General features: G+C 35.2%; 1 pseudogene; it reads left to right on the forward strand.

The window, feature by feature from the left end:
- The first annotated feature begins 1,119 nt into the window (after positions 1-1,119).
- LOC120779846 lies at positions 1,120-6,968 on the forward strand (annotated as a pseudogene).
- Positions 6,969-12,352: the final 5,384 nt, after the last annotated feature.

Here is a 12,352-nt window from a genome sequence, read left to right on the forward strand (position 1 = left end):
TACATACTTATGTATGTGAATATGTGAACTTTATGCGTACGGTTTTTTAAAATCTGTTACATGTACACATATGTACATAATTAAATGCATATGACTTTTAAGATTTTATCAAAACGGGATTTTATCAAAAAAAATTTTTATCATTACGGGAATGGTTTTTAAAAATCTGTTTGTAAGTACATACATACATATGTACAAAGAAGACCAGCTTTCTATTTTTTCTTATTATCAGATAGAAAAATTTATATCTTGCTTCCAGCTGTATACTTGAAAAAATATCTTGTTCCTTAGATTTTGTAGGAAATTGAATGTTCTACAGAAAAGGTCTATTATGATTTTTTCGTAAACCTAAAAGTTTAAAAGATATTAACAGTTAAAGTTTGATTATTTTTGGGAAATTTTTTTATTTTTTATGAATTTTATAACGCAATGAAAAAAAATTATTATGAATGATGAAACTTATAGGCTTTCTTAGAGGTGTCTAGGAACCTATTCTTCAGAGTACCAAACGAAAAAAATTTTTCTTTTTTTGATTCACATTAACCGTTTCGGGACAATCAAAAAATCGTATCTGTCACAATATGGAAGCGATTTGGTTCAAAACAGTCCCAAATCATTCATTATACTCTTCTCTACAAAAACAAAAATCCCAGCTGTTGGTTGGAGTCATCAGTTTTTTATTAAATGTCATTTTCTTAGACACGCTGTTGCGTAGATGCTATTTGTTTGGAAAAAGCTTATAAAATAAGTGATTTTTAAATTAATTATAGTTATATTTTGTGTAAATAGTGCTAATATATTGAAATAAAAAGTTTACAATAAAGAATAACTTATTTTCCTTATAAGAAGTCAAGGTAAGTTCCGTGGGAAGAAATCATGCCAAATCTGTTTATTTGTGGGATATTATTATCCCATACGTACTCAAGTACATTATTTTACTTAGAGAATGGAGAGACCACGCAGACTGGGTGTTTCACAAATTCAGAACTTATTGAATGAATCGAGTGATGAGGATGTCCCAGTGAAAAAAGCAACATTGATTCAGAAGATGGAGAAAACACATAGCCCGGCAGAGCATATGATGAAAAAATAGAAATTGATCGCGGAAATGAAATTGCTATGGATGAAAATGATGGTGAAAATGAAAGTACTGATGATGAAATATACGAAGTTGAACGTTTGGAAGAAGATAATGTGAATGAATGGCCTGATGATATTATAATATGGACAGACCCACAACCGACATTCAAGCCACGATTCACTATTAGCCAAGAACAAATCATTAGTAATGAGGGCATAACTCGTGGACTGAAACCTTTGGAGGTATTTTTCAAGCTATTGCCTAGAAACTTTATTCATCACATAGTATATTGTGCCAATGAGAGAATTGATATTCACAATATAAGCCATGTAAAAAACAAACGAGCTAGAACCGATTTTGGTGAGATCCTCATAATTCTCGGATGCACATTTGTAATGTCATATAATCGAGTGCCTTCTTTGAACGACTATATTTCAAATAGCCTTTCATTGAGGAATCCATACATAAAAAAAGCCATGTCCAGAGATCCGTTCTTACACGTTATGTCCAAATTATATTTTTCCTCGTTATCATACCAGCCTGATCCAAAACCTAAAACATATTTCATTGATGATTTGGTCAATTGTCACAAAAGCTCCTTTCAAAAATGTAGATCCGACTCTCCATTCCAAAGCATTGATGAGTCTATGAGCAAATTTTTGGGTCGCTCTATCTTGAAGCAGTATATGCCTTTGAAGCCAGTGAAGAGAGGAATAAAATTATGGATGAGATGTGACAGTATGACTGGCTATACTTACAATTTTAATATACATATGTATGTTCCGGAAAAGAAGACAATTCGCATACATCATCCACATTAGGCGAACACGTTGTTGTGAAATTGGCATCGACCATCAGATATCCTGACACTTCATTGTGTTTTGACGGTTTTTTCACGTCAACAAAATTGATAAATAATATTTCTTTTCCAGCTTTAGGTACCTGTGTATCTAACAGAAAAAATTTACCTAAAGTTACTGAAAAACTAAACAGAGGAGAATATGTTTTCAAGTGTAATTCATCTGGTACTTTGGCAGTGGTTTTGCAAGATACTAAACAGGTAATGCTTCTAAGCAATTGCCATGAGGATACAGTGGGCACCGTTCAAAGAAAACAAAAAGATGGCACCAGAGTTGATGTGACTTGTCCAGATTTAGTGAAAACATACCGAAACATTATGGGTGGCGTAGATTTGGCCGACAAAAGTTACCCTGTATGAACTAGACCGAAAGTCTGCTAAATGGTGGCGAAAAGTTTTCTTTTGACTTATGATGACATGCGCCGTAAATGCTTGGATTATCCATGCGGAAACAAACCATCCACGTCAGAAAAGAGAACCGTTCTTGGGATTCTTGGTAGAGCTACCCGAATGCCTCATCGACGAAGGGAAAAAGAATGCGAAAATTCAGCGCAAAGTTCGAACAGGACAAAATCTGAGAGATCATTTGCCACAAAGTACGAACAAGAGACAACGATGCGTAAATTGTGCTAAGAAGACCAAAGAGAGCCGTACGAATCAGATTTGCATTGCTTGCAACTTGGCATTTTGTAAAAAATGTTTTACTCCTTGCCATCAGATATAAATAAAATATCTTATAAGATAAAATTGAATATATAAACGACAAAATAAAATGAAATCGAGTGTTTTTATCCCAGGACAATATCACCTTTTTTATTAATATATTTGAATACAGATGGATTTGCGATGTTTTTTTCCCAGGACAATATCTCCTTTTAGGGATGCGCTAAAAATATATGTATGTATTATCAAATTACTTTTCTTAAAATAGCCACAGAAGACGAAATAAACACTTTTCTTTGAGATCGTCCGTCACAAAAGTTCCCGTCCCGCAACGGTTAATATGCATTGAGTTTTGACGATGAATATCTCGTAAACGCTTAACTTAATCGAAAAATCATATGAGACCATTTTTATAGAGCAGTAAATTTCCCACAAAACTATGAGTTTCAGGAGAACCTTCCCGTTACAATTAAAAACTCATGTTTGGAGAGGCTTTCTTAGAGATGTCTAGGAACCTATTTTTCCGAGTAGCAAACGAAAAAAAAAAATTTTGTTGAATCACTCTAATATATACATATGTACACTTGTGCTCACATAATTAAGCCACTGCATAGCAAAACTATGTTTCTGAAAATAAATTCACCGTATTAGCTTTTCATTTGTCTGACGGTATGCAAAAAAATTCCGTTATATGTTGAGGAGTTGTTAAGATCATATTCAGAGAAATAAGTATCGTGGTTGGCGAAAAAATTAAAATAAACTCGCAGTTGAGCTAGTCGCGTGTGCTCATATAATTAAGCCAGTGTTACAAAATCTTTGCAATCACGGTCTGTGTAAAAAAAATTATTAAAAAAGTGAAACGTTTATTGGTTCCATTTAATTTAAAAACGTTTTTTAAAAGTGTTTTAAACAATGGGTAAAAACAAGAGTACAGTTCCATGTGAAAGAAGAGTCATATGGGAATGTTACCAAAAGTTCAAAAATATTGCGAAAGTAGTGGAATATTTAACCTTTTCTAAGGAAAAGTTTAAGAATGCCTTACAATATTTTAAAAAACATAAGTCTTTTGAAAATCTTCCCCTTAAAAAACCCAGAAAGACAACTCCTAACGACGACAGGCAGATAGTACATATGAGCAAGGTGGATCCTTTTTTGACCTCGAGCGAAATAAGAGCTCAAATTGAGCAAAATCTTGGTGTACGGGTATCAGCACAGACAGTCCGCCGGAGATTACAGGAAAATTCCTTAAATGGGCGAATTGCACGAAGCAAACCGATCGTTACAAAAAGGAACATCAAACGAAGGCTAGCGTTTGCGAGAGAGCAAAAGGACTCAAAATTCTGGGATCTAGTGGTATGGAGTGATGAATCTAAATTCAATGTCTTTGGGAATGACGGTAGACCCTTTGTCAGGCGACCACCACTACAAGAACTTAACCCACGGTATACCAAAAAAAAAAACTGTGAAACATGGTGGATCATCAGCCATGGTGTGGGGGTGTTTTACTTCAAGCGGAGTAGGACCACTTGTACAAGTTGAGGGCAAAATGACAGGCAGTATGTACAGAGACATTTTAGCCGAACACCTAAATGGAAATTACGCCGATAATTTACCACTAGCTTGGATATTTCAGCAGGATAACGACCCAAAGCACTGCTCCAGGGCCGTTAAGGACTGGTTTGCGATGATCCGTATCAAGTGTCTTGAGTGGCCTGGATTTAAACCCTATAGAGAATTTATGGGGGATTATTAAAAGGGCAGTTGCGGCGAGAAAGCCGTCAAATTAGGCTACATTGTGGCAAATTTCAAAAGAAGAATGGAGCAAAATTACTCCGGACCAATGTAACACACTGGTCCGTGCAATGAGCCAACGCTGCAGAGAAGTAATTTTGCAAAATGGATTCCCAACAAAATATTAGTCTAAATAAGGCAAGTTGTTTTGAACAAAACATCGAATTCTTTTATCTGACAGCTTATTTTTGCAGGTGGCTTAATTAAATGAGCACGAAAAATACATACCAATGAAGAAAAAAAACAGATTTTTGCTTTCGCATTAAAATTTACCTTTAAAAAACTATAAGTACAATAAAGTTAAAGCAATTTCTTTTAATTTTGTGAACTTTTTTTTCGATTTATCAATAAAACTCAACTTTTATGAATTTGTACACCATAACGTTAATGTGGCTTAATTGTGTGAGCACAAGTGTATGTACATATGAGCTTTGTTATCAAATATATGGAGAATATCTATAAATTATATACATAGTCGCTTGCGCATTGTAAATATCCGAATCTGTAAGCGTACATTTCTAAACATTGAAATTAGCATAATTTTTCTCATTTATCACTGAAAAAGCTCAATTCTGCTATTTTCGACCCTCCTGTTAAATATTGGTGAAATCCGCTAATAGAAAAGAGTACCCCTGCTTTTGTGGTGAAATCCACTAATAGAAAAGAGTAACCCTCCAAAAAATGAAATATCGTAAATTTGGCAACGCGGTGAACCTTCTCTATATTATACGTTCTCTGTTAACATCACCAAGCCTATAGCGCAAAACCAAATATGCCCTGCGAGAAAAATTTTATGATTCTAAATGCCTTTGGTGCCATGCAATACCTTTTATGTTCCAAGTCTTTTAAAGATAATAGTGAATATATACTTAAAAGACATTTTATTAATTTTCATTATACTATTAATTATTTAGATGAAAAAGAACAAAAATGTCTTTTTAAAGAAAAAATATATATTTTTTTGCAAAAAATATCTGACTGGTTACCTAAAAACGAATACTTAATGCATAGCTAGTTAAAATCGCTTCTCCCCTTCCTTCCTTTTCCTTCCTTAGCAAGCAAAATGTGTGAACAGTTGAGCCCGTGGTAAAAACGCAGAAATCAGCCATCTTTGTTTGTTTTCATTTGAACAATGTTGCCATTGCTCAATACGCATATGTATATATGTATGTAGTTTTGTACTCATCTTTGTTTTCAATTACATTTTTTTATAATATAAAATATCAAAACTGAAAAAAAAAACTATTAAAAATAGTTTACATATTTATAAATAATAGCATTCGACTCTGATTTTCAGTTATTTTATGAAAATTTCAAACATATTGAATAGTAGTGCGTTTCTGTAAGACAATATTCTGTCGACAATATAATCGATTATAGTGACGTCATTTCGATTCGATCCAAATTAGTCGATTGATCGAGAACGAGTGTTTCTGTAAGCATAAGTCGACAAAATATGAAACAGTGAGAGAAATGGAACGCCAATCGACAAGAAATCTACCGAATCAGACTGACAACTTCATGTTTGAGAAACTATTATTGAGAAAAGTAAGCATTATAGAAATGTGTGCACAAATATTTAATTCTTATTAATAAATAAAAATTGATTGTGTTTCAGCTATGAGTTTATTGGTAATAACGCTCGGCATACGGCATGACAGAAGGAATATGTTGTGAATACAAAGGCGCACTTTAAGGGACTCGACAGATCCATTCAGCATTCCCGAGCCGCGTTTTCTTGAGTTATTCCGCTTCAGCAGAACTGCAGTACGGGCACTCCTTGTGGAAATCGAGCCTTTTATGGACACAGCAGTAAGAAGTACATTTATTCCAAACTCCACTAGGTTGTGTGTAGCGCTGCATACTATGCTACAGGATCATTTCTTAGGGACGTAGGTCAGGATTTTGTTTGCCCTATAAGTAAGACCATGGTAAGCCGATGGATTTTGCAAAATCATATGGCGCAACGTTACATAATTTTTCCAACTACCTTAGAGCAGCAGAATATTGTGAAGCAACGGCAATTGAAGTGTTATAATCTTGAAGATTAATGGTTATTTATAGCTGGCTTATGTTTATATTCACTTCCCGGCTTCACTGCTACTGGATTTCCTGGCATCTTAGGAGCGATTGACTGCACTCACGTCAAAATTAAGAAGCCACCACTTGCAGTAGAACACTGCTACATTAATCGAAAAGGATATTTTTCCAAAAATGTGCAATTAGTGTGCGACTTTGATTTAATATCCTGGCGTGCTTTGCAAGATATGGGGGAAGTACGCACGACGCCTACATATGGGAAAGCAGTACACTAAAGTCCCATATGCTGAATGAGTACACTGCCAATGGGTCAACTGGATGGTTGCTTGGAGACTCTGGATATCCGTTGCAGCCGTGGCTAATGACTCCATTCAGAAATGTAGAGGGTATTAGTCAGCAAAGCTACAACGATTCTCACGCATGAGCTCGAAATTGTGTGGAACGCCTTAATGGAGTTTTAAAAAAATTATTTGGGTGCCTTTCCCAAGACCGTGGCCTAACGGTGAACCCCTCATTTGCAGGATCAATAATTAATGCATGCTGTACGCTACATAATATTCGAAAGAGATATAATTTTCCACTTCCTGAAGTTGATCCACTTGAAAATTCTCCGCATGGAGGCAATGGTTCATTACTCAACATTTTAAATGATGGAAGAGCTAAACGAAATACTATTTTAAGAAACCACTTTTGTAGTTAATTCACATACAGTGGTGTTCAGAAAAATATGAGGAACACTCCAAATGATACTGTTTGCAAATTATGTTTAACTCTTTATTTTTTATAATATATATTATAATAACAGTCGATTGTAGTGAACATTACTGTCCTTCCGGGAATAGATTTCAATGCAGCAACAATTGGAGCGCGTCTATGTAACCCCGTTTGAAGCAGCTACTGCTATTGGTGTACATACGCAAAGCCTTGGCCCCAACCAATGAATATAATATTTAGAAAATATGAATATTTTGCTGTGCCTACTCCTTATGCAACAGTCGCTAGAAGAAAAGGAATATTTATGAGATTTAAAGAACGTACAAATTTTATCGCCTCCCGTTACCTCCCGTCATGGTTTCCAGCAGAGCTCTCAGTGTATCGTGAATTCCATTTAAAACATCCATGTGCTCCTTGTGTTGTCTCTCCAAAATCTCTTTCAGCTGCATTCCGAACGGATCACTGAATAGCTTAGTTTTTAGTTTTGTAATATGTTACTTACGTCCAACCCAATGTTGGCAGTAGCATCACCCTCATCCTCAATGGTAACATCGACCATTTCAGCAGTTGTCTGCAATATAAACCAATTTTATTATCACATTTATAATCACAACTTTAAATTTTGACAGACGTTACTCACCGACAAACCAATTTCGCGAGTGAGCCCATCACCGTCCATCATGTCGCTTGAAAGAAACTCCAGAATTTCCCGGTCCATGGCATCCAACGGTTTTGGACCGTCCTGCAACGGCAGGTTTCCAGTTCGTCTGGCGAACGCTCTGTGGGCATTGTTCAGCTTCTTGACTGCCGATTTCCAGTCTATCCAACACTAAAAAAAACCAACACACATACATATGTAAATTGTAATGCTATTCACAAGAATATTTTAGTTTTACCTTTTTCCACTGATTAGGGGACTTGTGGGACCCTCCCAATGCATTTAATTCAGCAGCAACGGTAGCCCAAACCTCTTCGTGCTCCTTCCTCGCGTTTGGTTTCATAAATTGGCCTCTTCCAACGCTGCAGTGCTGCTGCATTAAGTGCAGTAACCGCCTCTTTTGGCCATTCGTAACAGCCCCGACGTACTTCTCTGTAAAGAAAATGCATCAAATCTTTTTTAACTATTCATATATAATATATTTACAAAAATTTACTTACATTTGCTTTAAATTCAATAATTCCATTTTGAATTTAACGAACAATTTTTTTGTCATCACCTCAAATGGAAGTGAGAAAACCAATCGACAGTATTTCATTCAATTTGGTTACAGAAACACATTCAATCGAGCATTCCTACTGAATTCTTACTGAAATGGAAACTGAATAGATTTTAGGAGAGGCTTTCTTAGAGGTGTCTAGGAACCTATTTTTCAGAGTACCAAACGAAAAACAAAAAAAAATTTTTTTTTGATGAATATCTCGTAAACGCTTAACTTAATCGAAAAATTATATGAGACCATTTTTATAGAGTAGTAAATTTCCTACAAAACTGTGAGTTTCATCATTCATAAAAATTTTTTCATTGAGTTATAAAATTCATAAAAAATAAAAAATTTTCCCAAAAATAATCAAACTTTAACTGTTAATATCTTTTAAACGTTTGGGTTTACGAAAAAATCGTAATAGACCTTTTTTGTAGAACATTCAATTTCCTACAAAATCTAAGGAACAAGATATTAATTTCTTTTCAATTTTGCCAGAATTCAATAATACTTGATTTGTTTGAAACTCCCCGATCACTTCTTAGAATTATTAATTCTGACTGCTAGTAAAATTCATATCGACTAATATGTACATACATATGTATGTATGTACATACTTACATATATCGCAATGAAAGAGATTTTCAAACAAATCTAGTAATGGTTGGATTTTTTCAAATTTTTTGAATCTGCCTTCAAAACTATTAAAAAGAGTTTCTAATATTACAATGTGATCACATTGTTTGATATATTTAATTTTTGAGAAAATCAATGCAGTTTTTAGGAAATTTTCATAATTACCTTCTTCGATTTCTGCAATTAATAAAAATAACTTCGTTTTTTTCACATCCTTGAAGTGACTTATTTAATTCATTTAATATTAAGGAAATATCTGTTATAAATGCTTAATTAAAAATAAATTTATTATCTTTAAAAAAACCGACTACAAAATTTTCTAGACCTCCAATCTCGAGGAACTGCAGAACTTCTTCTCTTAGCTGAAATAATCTGTTGAGACACTCCCCTCGACTTAACCATCGAACTTCTCTAAGCATTTTTATGTCTGAGACCCAGCACTCTTACATTTAAAAAATTTTAAAAATTTTCTGTGGGTCAGTGGGTTATGCCCACCACGTATTCTGTTTATGATTTTCTCTGAGATTTTCACTAAATTTCTACTTAAGAATTTGGAGCAAGGTGCATTGCATCATACATCAAGATTATGTACATTTATACCATGCTTTTTCAGCTGCCCGATAAAACCGTCATAGTTACCAATCATAACGTTTTCTCCATCTGTACACAGTCCTGCGAATTTTGTCATATCGACAACTGAAGAAAGCTTTTCATTAACGACCTCGAATAATAACTTTCCAGTTACATTCGAATCAAAGCTTTCTAGAGAATATACGGTTTCAAATATATCATAATTAGTATTTACGCATCGCACGCATTAAGCTTATTGAGATACGTCATTAAGGTATGTGCTTTCATCTAAACAAATACAAAAAAACGCATTTTTTTTAATAAAGACTTCATCGGAAAACGCCTACCCTGCCTAACAATCTCCAAACTAATGGAACTTTATAGCTGTGTTTTAGATTTTAATTGATATGTTCACTATAATCTAATAGCACAAACAGTGGAGAACGTAGAATCGTGGCCCGGCTGATACGATCTATGTATCTTATGGGCGCCCAATGTAAGTGAACAGTGAAAAACGCTACTCCCTTCTCTCTTTGACGTAGGATGCCGTGAGAATTCACGGCATTTTGATTTTTGCCGCAGAAATATGGCAGCTGATTGCTCTCTCACAACGCAGGGTTGCCAATATCGATATACTCTAGTAATTATCATCTTTTACGTTTCTGTAACCCATTTCGATCGATGTTCTCGACTCAAATTCTCGATTTGACGTCACTCTCACTCAATGTGTTTCTGAAAAATAATTACTCGATTCAATCGATTGTCAGCTGATATGTTCCATTCCATTTCAGTAGGAATGCTCGATTGAATGTGTTTCTGTAACCAAATTGAATGAAATACTGCCGATTGGTATTCTCACTTCCATTTGTGGTGATGACAAAAAAATTATTCGTTAAATTCAAAATGGAATTAGTTGAATTTAACCCGGTACTGCCCAGAACTGTTTTTCTTTCAGATTTTGCTGAAATTAAGTAGACTTACATATGTATGTATTTTGACCTCCTGAGTACGAAATTGATGTCCGTTTTACGATTCACTATATAACTTTTGCGGAAAATGCGAAAAACCAGCGATGCCATATGGTAACCGTGGGTCGCCTAGGACACAGGTTTTTTGCTCTTCCTTTTTGAAATAAAATCTTCGAAAAATCTTGTTTTATGCATTTTTATTGAAATTTAAAGTAAGAAAAAATAAATTTTATGACAATACAGTTATGGTTTTGTATGGTAGTCTGCAAAACACTTGACGCAAAGTCCAACGTTACATTTTCCATATGCTGTTCGCCCGTTAACGCTACAATTTTCACCCGCACAACGTCTACGATGTGATGGCACTACAAAGTGCCCAGTTTGATCGTACCGGAGAGTATGTTCTACGCGACTTAGTTGCTGGGCATATCTGCATACTACCATAATGTCTGCAATAGTATACGGCCAGTTGTCGTCGAAATTCAAGTTGCGTCATTTTTGGTTGCTCTTTTCGATGAAGCTGCCAAGCATTTTGAATAGAAGCATCTATCAGCCAGGTAAATATGCTAGACCACCACTTATTTCCCCTGTATGCGATGCGGTACTGGGCCAAGTTTTGATCGAAACGATCTACTCCACACATATATTTGTTATATTCAGTGACCGCACAAGGACGGGGTACGTTTATTTGGGATTTACTCTGCTTTGAATAACGTTGTGCCGTTGACTTAGGATTTTCACCAAAAGTGGTAGACAATAAGCAGACAACATTATTATCTTTCCATTTCACCAAACGAATACCAGTACTTTTCATAACAATTGATTCCGAGTAACCTCTATCCATTGATTTAAAATTTTTCTTGTGCATCAGAGGACAGCTTGCAGGAATGCGGTTTTCACGGATTGTCCCCGTGGCATTATATCCACATCTTTTCAGAAAACCTAACAAAGGATAACTAGCGAAAAGGTTGTCGAAATAAAACGAAAATGGCAACACTTTCAATGAATCAGGAAAATCGTCAACCATACTGACCAAAGGAGCAGCACATTTTCCAAACTTCGCTTCATAATCTTCGTTTGCACGAGGATTCTTTCCTTGGTAAATTTCGAAGTTCACCATATAGCCCGATGGAGTGCAAAGGGACCAAACTTTATACCCAAAATGTAATGGTTTGCCCTTGATAAACTGCTTACATCCGTGTCTGCCAAAGTAGGAAATCATACTTTCGTCAAAGGATAGATTTTGTTCGGCATGAAAATGATCAATCATTTTTCCTTTTAAATGATCAGTCCATGGTCGCAATTTCCACATTTTATCGGGATTGCCGTCGCCGTTTTTTGAAGATGCATTAGAGTTGTCTTCGAAGTGAAGGTTTTGCAAAATTTCCTGAAATCTATTTCGACGCATTGTGTTACTCACTTAGCTGTTGCGAATATCTTCATCTATGCTTAGGTTAGGTCTATTCTGTCCGATCGCATACATTACACTTTGTTCGCAAATGTGTCCCAATAATTCATCATCGAAAAACTTTTCAAATTGCTGATGCGGTAGTAAATAACGACAATCCTCGTAATTTGCATATGGGAAAATGGGAATAAGAGATGACGCATCATCTTTTATCCGTTGAAATGTTGTTTGTTTATTACTTTGTGGCAGTGAAGCATTTGAAGATTTTGGTTGCACTCTACGTAACCGCTTTCTGTCTGGTGATGTACAATTGGATGCTGAAGGTTGACCATTAAAATCCATACTTTTATATTCTTTTTCCACAATAACGACGGGCAAATCTTCGATATTTGGAGCTAAAGAATCCAAGATAATTATTTT

Source organism: Bactrocera tryoni, unplaced genomic scaffold, assembly GCF_016617805.1.
Source record: "Bactrocera tryoni isolate S06 unplaced genomic scaffold, CSIRO_BtryS06_freeze2 scaffold_11, whole genome shotgun sequence".
NCBI classification, from domain to species: Eukaryota; Metazoa; Arthropoda; class Insecta; order Diptera; family Tephritidae; genus Bactrocera; species Bactrocera tryoni.